Source organism: Urocitellus parryii, chromosome 7, assembly GCF_045843805.1.
Source record: "Urocitellus parryii isolate mUroPar1 chromosome 7, mUroPar1.hap1, whole genome shotgun sequence".
In the NCBI taxonomy this organism is placed as follows: domain Eukaryota; kingdom Metazoa; phylum Chordata; class Mammalia; order Rodentia; family Sciuridae; genus Urocitellus; species Urocitellus parryii.
In genome coordinates, this window is record NC_135537.1 from 23481567 (window position 1) to 23487566 (window position 6000).

Here is a 6000-nt window from a genome sequence, read left to right on the forward strand (position 1 = left end):
ATTATAATTTTCTTCTTTCTTATAGAAGAATGAAATTTATTGTGAATGCTATTTTAAATAAATATTCAACTATAGTACTACTCCCAAGTATTTAAACATACATAAAGCTGTTTATGCCGAGGCCTTTTCTGGAATTGCCATACATGTTCCCTCTCAAGTAAAGTTAATTCTTTAGAAGATAAATGCTCCAATATCAGCAATATTTTCATTAAACTGTATGCATTTCAATTTTGATCTGTAATTTTAAGAACTTGTCTGAAAAAATTCAAACTTCATTTTATCTTTCATGCCACCTGATATTATTCCATAGTTTTAGGAATTAATCTTTGGGTTTTTTTTTTAAATGTTTTCCACAGATGAAATAATTTTAAGTTGAATTGGGCTTAATTTTAACCTTTGCACAAAAGGAAAATAGAGCAGAAAATCATAAGACTACCAATCTGACTTTTGAAAAAGGTGGATTTAATATTTCTCAGGCAAGTAATTTCAACGGAGCAGTTTAGAGATAATATTTCAGTTAATAAAGATAATAAAGACAGTTTTTCTATTACTAAAATTTCCTGATATAAATCTCAGTACCAATAATTTTCTAAGAACCCCTTTTTTCCTCCTTCCTTGTTTCATTTTTGTTGACTACTCTGTCTCATAATGTTACCTCGTAAGTACGCTTGGATAAAAGATGCCATATAGATGCAAATATGCTTTAATTAAACTCTCCTCCACCAAAGCAAAGTGGATGAACACTAATTAGTTCACATGTCACAGAAGGGGATCATTTCTGGGAGGAAGTTGTGTGTGCCCCGACTGCATGCAGACAGACACTTTACCCTCTCCTTGCCACTTGTCATTTCAATGCTCCACCAAGAATGCTTTCCAATAAGTCCAGCGTTGCCAATGCCCCTTCAATAGTAACTTGATTTTAATGTCTTTTGCATAGAAAGCAGCATTGTTTTCAGCTTCCAAAGAGCCCAGAGAACGTGTAAATACTCTATTAAGCATCCCTCAACAATATTATAATGCCATCATATATCAGAATCTGAATTCCACCTGAAGGACTGATTTTAAAGAGTCTGTCATTACCATGTTTTTCCTTTGTGAAACTTTAAAGTGGGTCAATCAAGCTTATTTGAATTCTACAAAGCAGTAAGAATCTTTCAAAGAAAACATGCCATCTACAGAAGAAAAGGAAAAGGCAAACAAGGCTTGCTCTCAGATAGAGAAGATTTTCGGGGGGCAGCCCTCACCCATTCAAAAGAATGTAGGTGTAGAGAATTAAAGGCTGCTTCACCTGGAAAATTAGAGGAACCCAATCCTTAAGTTGTCAGAGCAAATTATATAATGTGTTTTTTTGTTTTTTCAATTGAGAAAAAAATAAAAGCATAAGCAATTCAGAAAGCAATATAAGCTACCATTCAGTAGGAGCTGCTTTGGTTTTTGTTAGTATCATATTAAATAATTCGGCTGAGAGTATCACTTATTTGTAAAAATAAGACTAAAGAGCCCAGAAATGCATTAACTTAGGGGGAACATTGGCCATCACTGTTACTTAATAAAGATTATTTGTACTTAAACCAGGTTATTTACCTTTACATTTTTTCACTGAGAAAAAAAAAAATCTTTGAAAAACTAACCGATAATGCCTACATGCAAACAGCTTTGAGAATAAAAGTTATTAAAAAAAAGAATATTCAGTTTGCCTGCAGAGCAGTAAGCGCAGCAGACTCTTTTCCTTCTTGTAATCATTCCACAGGTCATCAGGCACGAATTTTCGATGACATGCTGCTAGAACAGGGCAAAATGCATGACCACCTAACTACCAGTAGGAGGGTTTCCATACCTGTGTGGGTTTTTTTTTCCCCAATATTTTTTTTAGTTTTAGTCAGACACAATATCTTTATTTTATTTGTTTATTTTTTTTATGTGGTGTTGAGAATTGAACCCAGTGTTTCATGTGTGCTAGGCAAGTGCTCTACCACTGAGCCAAAAACCCAACCCCGTACCTGTCTGTTTTAACAAGTCATCTAAATACAGCCAGTACAAAACCCAAGGTTTACTTATTTATTTTTTTATTTATTCTGTGATTGTAGCTGACATCAGAGTGTTTGGCTGAGTTTACTATGCATTTCAAATAAGATGTCTGAATATTAAAAATAAGATGACAGAACTTAAAATTAATATCACTTTTATAAGAAGTAATACTATAATATGGGGTAAAGATTGCTGTAAGCTATATATATTTTTTTACATCCTACTGACTTATTTTTATGTGATTAACTAGTATATTTTCCTCATTTCCTTATGTATTTTCTTTTCATAATATTTGGCATTTATAATTATAAATTCATTCATCAAACAATATTACTATCAGGTGATATGATATGCTTTTCTGTACTATCAGATGATTTTTTTTAAATAAAGCAGGATTTTTATCTAAGGTCCATGAGCAAAATGTGCTACAAAGAAAGAAAGTTTGTAATTAATTTCTTGAATCGTTCTCTGCCACTGTTTCTGAAAGTGGTCCAATGCTTCAAGCTTATTCTGTATTTTTCCACTAAAAATATGATGGCATATTCATATTTTGCCTTCAAGAGGCTGACGCACTTTTAAAAATGGAAAGTAGAAAATTTGAATATGTTCAGTTTAACTCAGCAAACAAATACTGAATGTAAAGTATATGCAAAATACTATCCTAAGTACAGTGGACCATGAAGATGACCCAAGACCTGCTTCTGCACTTTAAGGAGGTTATTCTATAGAAACAGGACATACACCTGTATCCAAGAACATGGAGCACAGAGAGTGAAGATGCAGCAGATCCGAGAGGGCTTTCTGGAGGAAGGGGCACAGAAAATGGGTTTTGTGGTATTGGTATACTAAAATCAGGGAGATGTTGTAGAATGTATCAGGAAAGGTTGGTAAGGGTTAGGTCTTTAAAGGACCCAGAAAGCCAAATGAATAAGCATGAATCTTCTCCAGTGCTGAAGAAAGAAAGACTTTAAACAGAGTACATGGGCAATGTTCCAGGTCATTCTGAAAGCAAACTTGTGGCAATCAGATTATTGAAGGATGATTCCCAAATGTAGTCTGCAGACTGCAGCACAGTCCCTACCCCAAACCAAATGAATCAGAATATCTAATTTATCAAAATCCCCTGGTTATTCATGTGCCTATTACAGTTCAAAGAGCATTGATCTAGATTGACTGAGACCAGTTGATGGATTCGATTTTGAGACTCACTGAGAAGGAGGAGCCTAGGCTTAGAAGGGTGAGAGGCATTGCAGGGGTCCTACAGATCTCTGAATCCAGGTTAACACACTGATGAACTATGGGCCTAAATGTACATGACCTGATTTTACTCAAAGACTAGAGAAACCTGAGCTTGAACACATCCCAAAGCAAATACAGAATAAGGAACAAATGATAAGAAAGAAAATGGTGAGATGGGTAATTTTCATTTTAATAAATGAGCAAAATGTGAGATCACTCTGGGAACCTGAAGGAGCAGTGTCCTTGAGTTTGGCCATGAGTGTACTTTTGGTTGTTAAAATCATGTTAGGGGACTTGATCATATAGGAGGATAGAGTGACTTAAGAAAAGCAAGAGAGAGCAGAATTCCTGAGAATGACAGTGATTGAGAGAAAGAAACCAAGAAAAAGCAGTTGGACATCAATATATGTGGAGCCTGAGAAGTGAGTGATTTGGGAGGGTGTGTTCAACAAATTTCAAAGCAGCAGGGTTCCAGGAAGATTTATGTCTACTGGATTTGGCAATCATCTTAGTTTGAAAGCAGGAATATTAATTTATTAAGGAGACTCAAACTCACAGCCTTCTTCTCAGTAGCTCACATTACTTCTACAAGTGAAAGAGAAGTCACTACTGACTCTCAGTCAAGAATGCAGTCTGCATCAGTGGTTTTATCCACCATTTCATTTTCTCTCTGGCATTGAATATAGTATCAGGTTGCAGTGAAATTCCCTAAGATGAGCTCTTGAAGAATCCAGGTGCTGTTTAGCACAGTAGCCTTAGGATCCCTTGGGAAATAAGTTACACCCCAAAGGTTAATTTCCTGGCAGATTAGCTGGCAATGCAGGATTTGTTGTAAGAATTGTGATCCTGAGTATGGGCTTTGGAGGCAGGCAATTTTGAGGTCAAACCCCATCTATGTTATTGACTAGTTATGCAAATTTTTTTCTCAATTTCCATTTGGTCATCTGTAAAATGGGAATAATCATGCTGTGGAGTTACTGGATTAAGTGAGATTTTGCACATACATATATATTTTACATGGAAATATTTGCACATATGTATATATAATTACATGGGTAAGTAATCTCACTCAACTCTCTATATAAAAAGAGTGGTTCTGCCATATGACAGATTCAGTAATTCATCCTTTTCCACCCTTGTGGGAGCACACTTACATTATGACTATTATAGAAAGTTAAGTATAATTAAAGTCAGTTCCTTACCTTGAAATTATTTGAGAAATTATAGTTTGGGTTGTTATCAGGGAAGCAACATAGTACTTCAGAAAAAATTACAAATATTAGGAGTTCAAGAGACCTGAAGGGAAATTTCAGCTTCATAATTAATTAAGTAAGCAGGAGCTACTTACCTAATATATATGCAGTATATCCATTATAGACCAAGTTCTTTGGAAGGAAAGACAGAATGAATGGTCAAGGAGGGAAGGGATTTTGTTGGTTTCATTCATTGCTGTTCACACAAAGGAAGAACATTGACATATTTATATTTGTCTTGGTCTTTAAAACTTTCACATTCTAGTTGTGGATCTGAATTATTGTAGTTTTCAACTTTCTCATCTATAAAATGGCATCTAGGGTCCTTTTCAACTCTGAAAGTCAGTTTCAAAGTAATGGACAGAACAAAAGAGGTAGTAAATTGGAGGTATAGATCAGGATAGGAACAATTATATTGTCCATAGTTGATTTAATTTCTATCAAGTTGGCAGAACAGAGACACCATAACAGTTCAAGCAGTGATAGACCTTTCCTGACCAATCAACTTACTGAGTATTCAGTATATATTGTTATGTACCTACTATGTGCTCAGCATTGAGGAGGACACAGTAATAAATGAAGGAGACAGAGGCTTTGCTTTCATGGACATAGACTTCATCCTCCCTTCTCTTTTCCTTTGCCCAGTGGCATTAAACATAAGATGGTTGGCAAAGAATTAGCATTCAGTTTATAACCATGGTACAGAATGAATCAAACTAATCTACACTAGGGCTAGTTCCATTCCACTGATTTGCTAGCAAAAGACAGCAGTTTGCAAAAGGTGAATTAATAGTAGAATAATTTTTTTCCTGACAACTATAGCTGTCAGAGATAAACAAAATAGATTAAAGTCTGCCATTATAGCATCAGCAACCTGACCAAGTAGGGGAAAGTATGCAAGCAAGCAGAGGAGCAAAAAGAGAAGTAAATAAAACCACACAGAGGTAGAATCACAAGAGCAGTGAAAAGAGCAGGGGTGACATAAGTCACGTTGACAGCCTACTTGGACTGAGCCTGATCCAGAAGAATGTCTTTGCAAGCAACGGGTTTAAATCCTGGGGGTTGTTGGTGAATGTTTAGTTATATTTCCTGGTGTCTGGTGATAACCCCTCACATACATCCCAGGAAGGTATCCATTTACTGTGTGTATAAGCCTCTCCATAACTTATCAGCCCCCTTTATCTTGTAGAAGATATTTTATTATATGTTTATAAACATCATCTAATAACGATTCCTGCTGATTGTGCTACTACTTTCTTAATTTTGTCACACTATCATGATTTTTAAAATATTCTTTCAAACTTCTGATTTTGAAATGTGATACCATGTTTGCATGTATTTCCAGTTTTAGAGTAATCATTATCAAGTGAATGTCATTTAACCTGCATAGATTTTCCCTTTAAAATGTTAACAGAAATTCTTTAACACAAGAACCGGTATTAATAATATTACTTTTTTTGATATACCATCATGTTGCATG